This window comes from Phaseolus vulgaris, chromosome 11, assembly GCF_051622355.1.
Source record: "Phaseolus vulgaris cultivar YP4 chromosome 11, ASM5162235v1, whole genome shotgun sequence".
NCBI lineage: Eukaryota > Viridiplantae > Streptophyta > Magnoliopsida > Fabales > Fabaceae > Phaseolus > Phaseolus vulgaris.
This window is the reverse complement of record NC_143508.1, coordinates 2531162-2544041: the sequence shown is the minus strand read 5'-3', so window position 1 is coordinate 2544041 and position 12880 is coordinate 2531162. Positions and strand designations below refer to the sequence as shown.

General features: G+C 33.8%; 1 long non-coding RNA gene and 1 pseudogene across 3 annotated transcripts; both read right to left on the bottom strand.

The window, feature by feature from the left end:
• Window positions 1–12880, bottom strand: part of LOC150022964 (serine carboxypeptidase-like 35) — a 114390-nt pseudogene that overhangs the window by 83353 nt on the left and 18157 nt on the right.
• LOC150022968 (uncharacterized) lies at window positions 8204–9159 on the bottom strand. 3 transcript variants are annotated; one of them, XR_016517517.1, is made up of 3 exons: window positions 8969–9159; window positions 8509–8603; window positions 8204–8411 (listed from the first exon to the last, which is right to left on the bottom strand). It is a non-coding gene; the product is annotated as an uncharacterized LOC150022968 (long non-coding RNA). The 3 variants fall into 3 exon arrangements; XR_016517516.1 differs by having other exon boundaries at window positions 8509–8628; window positions 8969–9157; XR_016517514.1 differs by having other exon boundaries at window positions 8509–8622; window positions 8969–9110.

Genomic DNA, 12880 nt, shown 5'->3' with positions numbered 1-12880 from the left:
TAAGCCAAAATCAACAAATCTCCACCTTGGCTTAATTTCAAGTCTCACCTAAAACAAATCTTCTCAAAACATAACAAAAAACAAACTTTACAGTGCTTCAAATTTGCGCCTCCGGACGCCAACTTCAAATGTGCAAGATATTAACCAAGTCTAAACAGTGTTCAAACTTGGTCCTTGTAACCACCTTGGTGAGCATATCTGCAGGATTCTCCGTAGTGTGAATCTTCTGGAGAACAATCTCATCTTCTTCGAGAATCTCACGCACAAAGTGATAGCGAACATCAATGTGCTTCGTCCGTGCATGAAAGACTTGATTCTTTGCTAAATGAATAGCACTCAGACTGTCAGAATATAACTCAAGTTGTTTCTGACCAACTCCCAAGTCTTTAAGCAACCCATGAAGCCAAATTGCTTCCTTCACAGCCTCTGTAATCGCCATATACTTTGCCTCTGTCGTAGACAAAGCCACCGTAGACTGCAAGGTAGACTTCCAACTGACTGGCGCTTTTGCTAAAGTGAACAAATAGCCAGTTGTTGACCGTCGCTTATCCAAATCACCTGCATAATCAGAATCACAATATCCAACTATGCATTGACCAAGTGATTCATCTTGCTCAAATGCCAATCCAACATCTAAGGTACTTTGGAGGTACCGTAGAATCCATCTCACAGCTTGCCAATGACCCTTGCCCGGATTATGCATGTACCTGCTAACAACACTCACAGCCTGTGAAATATCCGGTCTTGTACACACCATTGCATACATCAAGCTTCCAACTGCATTTGCATATGGGACTTTCGCCATGTATTCTCGTTCTTCATCAGTCGTCGGAGATAAACGGCTACTCAATTTCAAATGAGGAGCAAGTGGGGTACTTACAGGTTTTGTATCTTCGTGTATACCAAAACGTTGTAGTACCTTCTGCAAATACTGCTTCTGTGACAGCCAAAGTTTTCCCCTCTCTCTGTCCCTGTTTATCTCCATGCCGAGAATCTTCTTGGCTTCCCCCAAATCCTTCATCTCGAACTCTTTACTCAACTGAGCCTTTAGCCTATCAATCTCAACTTGGCTCTTTGCTACAATCAGCATATCATCAACATATAAGAGTAAGTAAATGTAGGAACCATCTTCAAGTTTGCGCAAATACACACAGTGATCATATTTGCTTCTCTTGTACTTCTGATCCTTCATGAACTTATCAAATCGTTTGTACCACTGTCTCGGAGATTGTTTCAGTCCGTACAACGATTTGCTAAGTTTACAAACCCAATCTTCTTTACCATCAACCTTGTATCCTTCTGGTTGAGTCATATAGATTTCCTCCTCCAAATCATCGTGTAGGAACGCGGTCTTTACATCAAGTTGAGCAAGCTCCAAATTCAACTGTGCTACCAAGGCCAACAAAATTCGAATGGAGGAATGTTTTACAACTGGAGAAAATACCTCATTATAATCAATTCCCTCCCTCTGAGCAAAGCCTTTAGCAACCAACCTTGCCTTGTAGCGAACATCTTCTTTATTAGGAAATCCTTCTTTCTTTGCAAATACCCATTTGCACCCAATTGCCTTTTTACCTTTTGGTAATTGTGCCAGCTTCCACGTCTTGTTCTTATTCAAAGATTGCATCTCCTCTTCCATCGCACCTGCCCAATTACCACTCTCTGAACTCAAAATGGCTTCTGGGTAAGTGGATGGAATGTCATCAACAACTGGAAGTGCATAGGCAACCATATCCATGAAACGAGCAGGCTTCTGAATATCTCGTCTCTGTCTTCTAACTGCAATTGGCGCTGATTGCTGTTGAGATTCTTGGGTAGGAACCTCTTCCTCATCTGACTCTTCTTCTGCCATAGGAGAGTCACTTGTGGTATTTCGTGTTGGGATCACCACTGTCGGCTCAAACTCCACCTGCTTCTGGGCACACTCCACCTGTTGCGGAGTACTATCAGCTCCTTCTGGATTTACCTTCTTTAACATGGCAGATTCATCAAAGGTAACATCCCTGCTGATAATCGTGTTCTTTGCCTCTAGACACCACAAACGGTATCCCTTCACTCCAGGACTAAAGCCCATGAAAAGAGCTTTCTTTGCCCGTGGATCCAACTTTGATTCAATCACATGATAATATGCAATAGAACCAAAAACATGCAAAGAATCATAATCAGTTGCAGGTTTTCCAGACCATACCTCTAACGGGGTTTTGCCATCTATAGCAGATGATGGCAAACGATTGACAAGATGTTAAGCGTATGTCACAGTCTCAGTCCAAAACTCTCTGCCTAACTCAGCATTAGACAACATACAACGAACTTTCTCCATAAGTGTCTTGTTCATACGCTCCGAAACCCCATTCTGTTGTGGTGTTTTTCTAACAGTGAAGTGCCGAACTATGCCACAATCTTGGCATACCTTCAGGAACGGATCACTCTTGTATTCTCCTCCATTGTCTGTTCGGAGAACCTTAATCTTCCTTCCTGTCTGGTTTTCAACTTGAGCTTTCCACTTAAGGAAAATTTCAAGCACATCATTTTTGTTCTTCATAGTAAACACCCAAACTCTCCTGGAAAAATCATCAACAAAAGTGACAAAATAATGCCTACCTCCGATTGATGGAGTCTTGGCAGGTCCCCACACATCTGAATGCACATAATCTAGAATACCCTTGGTATTGTGAATTGCAGTGCCAAACTTCACTCTTCGTTGTTTTCCCAGAACACAATGCTCACAAAATTCAAGTTTGCAAGCCTTCGTACCTTTCAACAGTCCCTGCTTGGTAAGAATTTGCAAGGATTTCTCTCCAGCATGTCCCAACCTCATATGCCACAACTTCGTTGCCTCAGCATCCTTCTTAGTGCTAGAAGTTGTTGCTGCTACTGTCCCCACCACTGTACTACCTTGGTAGTAATACAAATTGTTCTTCCTCACACCTTTCATCATCACCAGTGCTCCTGAAGTTGCTTTAAGAATTCCATCTCGCATCGTCACAACTAGGCCTTTAGATTCTAAAGCCCCCAATGAGATGAGATTTTTCTTCAACTTTGGCACGTACCGTACATCCCGCAAAATTCTGGTGGATCCATCATGATTCCGCAACTTGATTGAACCTATCCCGATTGTCTTACATGGATTATCATTACCCATGTAAACAACTCCGCCATCGAGTTCTTGAAAATCAAAGAACCATTCCCGAATGGGACACATATGATAGGTTCAACCTGAATCGAATATCCACTCATCTGGATGCAATGATGCTGAAAGCGAGACAATCAACACATCACTTTTGCTTTCTGCAACATTTGCATCTTGCAGAGCCTTCCCTTCTTGATCCGAATTTGCCATTACAGACTCACAATATAATATTCAATATTACAAATAATTTCAAACAACCCAAGGCGAACCTTCGGCTCTTGATACCACTTGTTGGGAAAAACGGGTAATTTTTCCACTAAAACAAAACCCTAACAGAGCTACCCGACAAATAATATTGAATAAATAAAGCGGAATAATAAAAGAGATAAAGAGGAAAAAAACACACCCGAAAATTGTTAACGGAGTTCGGCCTGTTTAGCCTAATCTCCGAGCACAGCAAAAACAACTCACTTTTATTATTATGAGAGAAGATATTACAAATTGGGATATCTAACAGTGAATGAGGAGAGTTTAATTTATAACCCTCAAACCTCCTTCCCAAACAATGAACCCACCGATGTGGGACTTGGGATTAAGCCAAAATCAACATATTGAACAACCAAGAGGTGTTAGGCTAAAACCGAGAGGTTTAGACCGACAGCGGAAAAGATGTACATAAAAGAATAAAACAAAATATAAATATTATTATAAAAATAAAGCTCAATTAAGATAAAAACTAGCATGAGGGGTGTGTAAATAATAAAAAGGTATAGAAAGAAAGTCCAAAAGTAAGGGGGAAAGCCCATTAAAGAAACCCTATAAATAGGAGTTCAAAGTAAGAAAAAGGTAAGAGTGATTTTATCTGATGAACACTGAACTATTTCTGACTTTGGCATTGGAGCGACTTGCAGGTCCCCCCCCCCATCTGTGAGGAGAAGCTGAGAACACCTGTTGTGAGGAGAAGTTGAGAACACCTGCTGTGTGGAGAAGCCGGGAACACCAACCGAGAAGAGAAGCCGAGAACACCAACCGAGAGGAGAAGCCGAGAACACCAGCCGAGAGGAGAAACCGAGAGTCCAGCCCAAGAGGAAACCGAGAGTCCAACCCGAGACCGGAAGATTTGTATAAGAGGTCATCTTGTCAACCTGGTTTCAGTGTTCTTGGTCCCTGTTGTAAGAACATTTTGGCGCCCACCGTGGAGCCGAGAAGTAGTTGAAAAGGGTTAAAGACAAGATGGATCAAAGAGGAGAACAAGGTGGAGAACAGGAAGACAATGTTAACATGCCAATGACAATGTTGGTACAACTAAAATGTTTGAACAAGACATTCCAATAGATGTTTTAAAAAAAACTCCTAAAATGTTTTTATTTAATGTATAAATTTAAATGAATGAAAAAGACATTCCAATAGACAATACTTAATAAAAAAAATATTTGAACACCTATCAAATTAAGGAGTCTACAATCAAAATTTAATAAATAATTACCAGTTTAAGTTTATTGCTCATTAAAATTATATCTAATAAATTACATCTATATTATGAAAATCATATACCACCATACTCCTTTAATAGTTTAATGATTATTCTATTAATACTTAATTTTTTTATTTATTTTATAATTTACTATATACAAAAATATATAAATTATATTTTAGGATTTTTTTTTAGAGTAAACACTTCAATATTATTTATGTGTTTCCTACTAATTAATATTAATTGACTTCAATATTAGTTTTTGGAAGCATAATTTCGTGTTATCTTTTCTTAATTTTTCAGTTGCAAACATCATATTTCTGGACTCACCCATTGGTGTTGGTTTTTCCTATACTAACAATTCCAAAGACTTAAGTGAGCTTGGTGATAAAGTGTTTGCTTCTGATAATATGAATTTTTGGTTGGATGATTTAAAAGATTTTCAAACTTCAGATCCAATGAATTTTATATTGTAGGAGAGAGTTATGGAGGTAAGAAATCTCTAATTAATTTTCATTAATATAATGCTTTTACAACTTATATCCAATGTTTTAATAATTAAAGTACAAGTTACTAATTAATCAATTACTGATATAATTAATCAATTAAATGACAAAATTCAACCATTTAATTCCTCCAACAACTTTTTTCGGTTTTTGGATATTTTTAGTTTGTTTTGGTTAAACTTACTATAATATTTTAAATACAATTATCCTTATCATTTAATGCTTTTAATACAGCTAACTCAAAATTAATAATTTTCAATTTGATAATAACATTTTACCAAAATAAGCAGTTACATCATTGTTAAGATTTTAGGAAAGTTTGGTTATAATTATATAAAATCATAAAATTGCAACTAAATTTAGAAATAAAAAATAATTATTTATTATATTGATTAAGTTAAATTTTTGTTTAAAGACTAAAATGCTTCATATTATTAATAAAAACTTATAAAGTAGTTTGTAAATTGGTATCTAATTAGATACCAACGTTTTAAATATCAACCTTAAAATCTAAATAATTGGTAGCTAAAACTTATGTGTGGTTAATTAGATACCAATTTAAAATCTATTTATCAATAATAAATAATAATTTAGATACCAATAATTTTTTAGCCTCTAAAATAATATCTAATTTTATCATTATAACAACTAATTATTTTTTATCTCTAAAATTGGTTTTTCTAGTGATTGATTATAAAAAAAAATATTGTTTTCTTAAGATCAATAGTCTTATTACCCTCGGCATGTTACACATACTCCAAAAACATGTTTTTTTATTTATTTATAAAATTTGGTCTTAAATTTAATATCCATGCTAAGATCACATACGAATTCTTACTACTAAATAATACAAAATTATTTTAGTTATATTGTCCTTTTTGATCTTTATAGTTACAAATAATACATATAATTTAAATTGGGAAAATATGTTTTTTTTTATAACATATATCATTTTTTTTTAATAGAAACAAATTGTGGATAGTCATGTAACAATTATAATGTCATTTAAGTTTTTGTACATCCATTAGTTCTATCTTAAAATGATGTTCTAAATGTTTAAATTTCTTCTTATTTAAAGATACACTTTTATTAGTATAGGATATTTCATTTTTGGATTGTATATTTAACACAAATGATTTGATGTACATAAGTGTTTGTATGAACTCTTTTAAGTTACTTCATCACATGTCAAACTATTTGATAAATAACATAATAACATAACAATATAAATGAATTCAATATTCATGTTCGAAACATGGAATATAACATTAAGTACTATGACCATACAATCAAAGTCAAAGTAAAATGCATTATAAAAATACGAGAATATAACTTGTGTTAGAACCCTCACTTAAATGATATTATTTAATTAAAAAAAACTTAGATGTCCCTTTCTTCAAGCAATAAAAAATCATTTAAGTGATAATTTATAGAGAAAAAAATCACTATTTTAAAAATATTACTCACTCTAAAACGAGATTGACTTGTTTAAATAACAAATTCATATACCTTTTTTTTTTAAGTAATTTCTTGAAGATAATAGTAACAAATTCTCTGGATTTTTTTAGATTACATTATATTTTCTATCTCATATTATCTATGAAATTGTAATTCTTTTTCTAATAATTCCTTACCTTGCAAATTTATTTATTTTTTACTAATTTTTCACATAAATGCTACCTAAACTTTTATTGTTATTGGAATAAGATAATAATTAAAAAAATATCAATTTTATTAAAATTTGATCATAAAACATGAACGAATACATTATAAGTTTAGTCCTGACATTGACAAAAATAATAATAGCCTTTTTTGGCACATGATCCACTCTTGTGGTTTTGTAAGGTGCAACAATCATCACAATCTTCTGGACCTATACTGCATTTTATTGTACTACAATCCCCTGGTGCATCACTTTGTGTTGTTAGTGGTGCTCAAAAACAAGTTCGCATATTTTCTAAATAAATTTATTTCATTTATTATCTTAGTTTTCAACATATAAAACAGATATAAAATCATTAACTACTTTATTTCATCTAAAACTTTAATAATAGAATATGTGAAATTAAAACTTTATAATAAAAATGTATAATTATATGGTGTAAATCCACTCATGAAAAATCGAGGTTAGGATTATAATATTTCTGGACCACATTTATTGTATGATATACTAATACTACAAATACAAATGACCTTCTAGAGATAGGTTTGTTTTTTATTAGTTAATAAAAAAATATATGTTCTTTTACTTATCATCAACCTTTATTAAAGGAAATGATATCATCTACCTAACCATAACAAATTTAAAAAAATATATTAATTATTTTTATAGTTAATATTTCTAAATTTAAAAATGTCACATTCTTCTAATATTGAGTCGATATTTTATTTTAATATTAAGCTATCTAATAATTTTATAACAAATATGACCGGATTTTCCTGTTTAGAGTATATTTCTTTTGTTCAAAATTATTTTTAAATATAACTTTTTTTTTCTATGTAATGGGATCTAATTAGTCCTTTAACTGTTTTTGTAATAATTTTGTTTAGTTTTTCAGTCTTATACATAATGCTCACTTTTTTTATCTCATGGAATAAATAAATAATATATATTAAATTAGGATATTATATTACATTTTTATATTATATGCTTAATCAACAACGTATTTATGTTTTTTTTATAATAAATTAAATTAAAATAAATAAATTAAATTTCTGATAAATTTAAAAGGATATAAATTTAAATAATTATAAATTAAATTTAAATATTTGTTTTTTTTTATTTAAACCGTTCACGCTGTTGAATGCTACCTCTAATTTTAACATTTGAAAAAAAGCCAATATTTTCAGATAAATTATAAAAATAACACAATATTTTCCTACCTCCACCTTCAGGTCTTGTTTTCCAAATAAGTTCATCTCAGATGTTTTAACTGAAATTATATTCCTTATTTTTTAATTTCAGAACCCTTTCATAGTATAAGTGTTTTATACAGTTAAGTTAGTTCCAACTCCTAATCTTATTTTTTACTGCCATGGATGAAATATTAGTTAAGTACTTTGTATAGAACAAAGATATTATGAAAATAGCACTTGACATTAAAAAGCATAAATATATTAATTATTACAAATTTAATTCTAATTTTTACATTTACAAACATAAGAAACTCCGGACTCTACACAAATTCCAGATTTATATCCCTCCCCATTACAACATATTACACAAAAACTAACTCCTAAACTGCACCTCAACCCATTACACTCAGGTGGTGGATCTTGGCTATCAACATTCTTCAACATCCTTGAAATCACAAACAGAAAACACATCAGTATCACCACAACAAACACCAATATTAGTTAACCAACCGTAAAGATTAATATATAAACCAGAATATTACCTAACAGTTTCATCTCTACCGGATTGTAGGCGAGCAGTGGCGCTCTTGGCAATCAAGAGGAATAGATAAAATAAAACCCAAATCATGCGTGCCATCTGAAAGAAATTAACGAGTCTGAAACTAAAAAGATACAACATTAATGTCTTCTCTCATTGTTTGTGTTTAATAAGGAAACACCTAACAGATTGCAATTATATAGAAAGGAATAAAGCAGAAGACTAACAAAAGTGTTGTGGTTTAGAATCAATGTTGTCAAGATCGCGAGTTAGATCGGAAATCTCGCGATCTTACGATCTTTTTAAGCAAAAACGAGCTGGATCAGAGGTGGGATCGGAGTGATCCGGCGATCGAAGGGCTGGATCGGACGATCCATGGGCCTCCGCAATCCATGACGCGGCCCAAAAACAAAAACAAAACCCTAAACGCAATAAAATCCTAATTTGAAAGCCAGAAACCTAACCTATACTTATGTCGCGCCGCTTGAGCTCGCCGTTTCGCCGCCGCTGCCCTTGCTAAGTATCGTCTCCGCTAGCGCTGCGTTTCGCCGCCGTCACTTGCGTAATTCGCTGCCTCCGTCACTGCGCACCACCGAACACGCTGCTCGCACTGCCTCCGCTTTCGCGCTACCTCTGTCACTGCACCCAGCTGCGGGAAATGAAGAAGGGACGGCGCATCAAAATATATGAAGATCCTACACCTAATTTTTGAAAAAACCTAATAAGTTTGGGCCTTTGGCCCAATAAAACCCTAAACCTCTAAAGCTTTTTATTCCTGCAGGGCACCGTGGTTACCGAAAATCCAAATTTCTATTTGCAGTAGAAAACAATGTCCATCATATTTCTATTTGCAGTCCCGTTTTTCAGATCTGCACACTCCTTTTCGAAAAGTCAGGGCCCATTCGACTGACCCAGTGTTTCTTGTATTTGTCTCACCTTTTCTATTTAGGCAATTTCTTCCTGCACCCAATCAATTGCTTCCTGCATTCGACGAACTTTTTAAAACTCAATTCTGCCATTGTCTTTTTTATTTTGAAAAAGGTATAAGATGCACACAAAAAACTTAGTTTTCCTCTTCTCTTTGCTTGGTGCTGCAGTGGATGTGCCGTTTTCAGTGTAATTCCGGATGTGGAACAAAAACCAAAAAAACCAATTCCAGATAAAATTATCTGCAACGCATAAAGGCATTCCGTTATATCGGGAAGGCAATGTCAATGAGAAAACTCACTCTTTTGCGTGTCGTCTCTCCCGATAGCTTCGTTCTCTCTTGTCGTCCAACTCCGTCACATTCGATGCCGCCTCACTGACCACCACCACCACAATTGACGTCGCCGTTCAGTTGGTCTTCGACACAAGTAAACGCTGCTACTGAACGGAAACGGCACAGAGAAGAAAGCGGGAGAAAGATTGAAAACGAAGAGGTTGCAATGTATTTGGTGCAGAGAAAACTAAGAGACTAAAAAAAATCATAATTTTCATTTCATTAAGGGTAGTTTAGTCTTTTCACAAAAGTATTTTTTATCGGGTTTAGGGAGAATCCGCCTTCTATTTAACACCCACCAGTTTTTACTTTTGAAAAAGTTTAGGCACACATTTCTGCTATTTCTCACCTATTCTTTTATATATACCATCACAAACCTCTTTTCGGTGAAAAGTAAAAATAAAATAAAATTGGCACTAAATATAAATATCCATATGACTAATAGCTTTCCACAATACTCTTTCACATATTTTCAAATTAAAAGTCAATGTAATGACCAAAATATCTTTCGCCACATGTATGTTTCTAGTAGTGTCAACCAAACGTTTCTCATATAAAATTTGTTATATAGTGGTTTTTATAGCACTGAAAGTTTTCTCTAATAGTATTTTCATAGCAAAAACAATGGATCAGTCGAAAGGCCCCACATTTTGTTCCAGAAAATGAAAGCTGGTGTTGTATAAATAAAATCGGGAGTAACAAATAGCAAAATGCTGGACAAGCCTAACTAGCCCAGGATTTCCTGACAAGGTGACAAATAACAAAACTTATGGGCTAGGCGGAGCAGCGCATGTTTTTAAGATTTAGTAGTGTAGATATAAATTCATAGGTGGTAAATAGTCACTGAACGACTAGTCAAATGGGAGAGGCACTACATATTTCTGCCTTTGCCAAAATAAATAATCAAAAAGGTCAAGATGATTTTTTAAAAATTCTGATTTTGGATCAATGAGATATTGAATTTTGAAAAAATATACCCAACAAAGATTATCCTATCTTATATATTTAGTTTATAACAAAAAATCATGATGATTCTTACTGTTAAATAGAATTTTGTGTGAAGTTCCATATTTATTATAATTTTTAATTTATTTTTTATATTAAATTACATGACGCGTGTCTAAAATTTAGTTAGACATAATGCCAAAATGGGTGCTAAATAGAAAAAACATTGCGTGAATGGAAAAGGCCCAGACCTTTTAAAGAAAATGAAAGCTAGTGGTATATAAATAAAATCCGGGACTACAAATAGAAAATTCTTGCCCAGCGAAAAGATCCAGGTTTTCTAGAAAAGGTGGTGGAGATAGTATAAAGCGGGTGAGGAATAACAAAAGAGTTAGGCTAGGCCGAGGAGCCCATGCTTTTTAGGGATGGTAGTGCGGATACAAAACCAATGGCTGTAAGTAGTAACTATCGGGATAGTCGAATGGCCCAGGTATTATAGTGAAACGGTTTATTCGAAAACGACATATTCGCTAACCAAAACCTAAAAGATTTAGTCGGTGGGCCCCACTCGCCTAAAAGATTTAACTGGTGGGCCCCACTCGCACCAAATAAATAAATAAAAATTGATAGATACTTTTTCTCTAATCTAATATAACATATTTCTTTTCGCCTCAGTCTTCAACACAAAGTCACTTCCGTGCTCTATTTGAAAGATAATTTTGTAACAGTATTGAAGAATGAGAAGAGAGCTAAATATCATGTAGAAAACAAAAGATTATTGGTTAACAATTCAAACTAAATAATAAATATATTTTTTTATTGATTTTATATTTTTTAATTTATATCTCTTGTTATTTTTTAATATTTTCAATTTTTTAGATTTTTTTTCAAATTAGTTCTACTATATTCCATTATCCCGATCCATATTTTGTAACAACTTTTAATGCATGAGTGTTCTGTTTTATTATGAGTGATAAAAAAAATTAACATTATAATTGTTTTTACCATTTTCTATGTGTTGGCATTATTCTACACAATTTCATATGAGTGATTTTAAGTGCTTGAATGCAATAGTGAATAATGAATTGTGGTTGTGACATTTACTCTTTGGGCACTTAAATTTGCAGAGTTTAGAAAATCTCTCAAAACGAAATTTAGTAAATGGTTTACCTCATATTCATCACTCTGGTCAATTGTGTGAGACTTGCATTTTTTGAAAGAATCACAAGATATCATTTATTAAGGAGCCTTGACATGCAAAATTTCCTTTGGAGTTTGTTTATACAAATGTTTGTGGCCCGACGAACATATCATCAGGTAATAAGTATTTTTTTAACCTTTATTGATGATTTTCCAAGGAAAACCTGGATTTATCTATTGAAAAGTAAGGATGAGGTATTCCACTGCTTTAAAATATTTAAATCATTTGTTGAAAGACAGAAAGACAGAGTGACAGACAAATTAAGATGGTGCGTAGTAATGGAGGAGGTGAGTACAAGTCTAATGAGTTCAAGAGGCATTGTGAAGAACTTGGTTGCAACATAACATAACTTGTCCTTACACGCCTCAACACAACGAAATTGTCGAGAAAAAGAATAGAACAATCATGGACATGGCGAGGAGCATGCTTAAAGTGAAAGGTATGCCAAATTATTTTTGGGTTGAGGCCTTAACATGTGCGGTATATTTGATAAACAAATCACCCACTCGGAGTGTTGCTAACACAACTCCGATTGAGGCATGAAGCGAATTCAAACTCAATGTGCAACACTTGAAGGTATTTGGGTCAATTACTTATGCTAATGTCCCCAAGGCAGCAAGATCAAAGTTGGATGATAAGGCAGTGAAGACCATTTTCATTGGATATAAGCATGGAGGATACAAACTTTACAATCCAATGACAAAAAAGGTGTTTGTGAGTCGTGATGTTACATTTGTTGAAGATGAGGAATGGTAATGGAATGCAGCAGTTGAAATGGATTAAAAAAAACAATATATTTATGTTTTGAACGATGATGTGGAAGATGGAGTCACTCTTGAAGCACCTGCAGTTCAACCTGAAGCTGTAATTCAGCCTGAAGTTGCAGCTCCAATTGCAACTATGATGGAGCAACCAAGAAGGCAGCAAATACAACCTGTACACCTTCAAGATTGCGCGAAGTAAATCTTG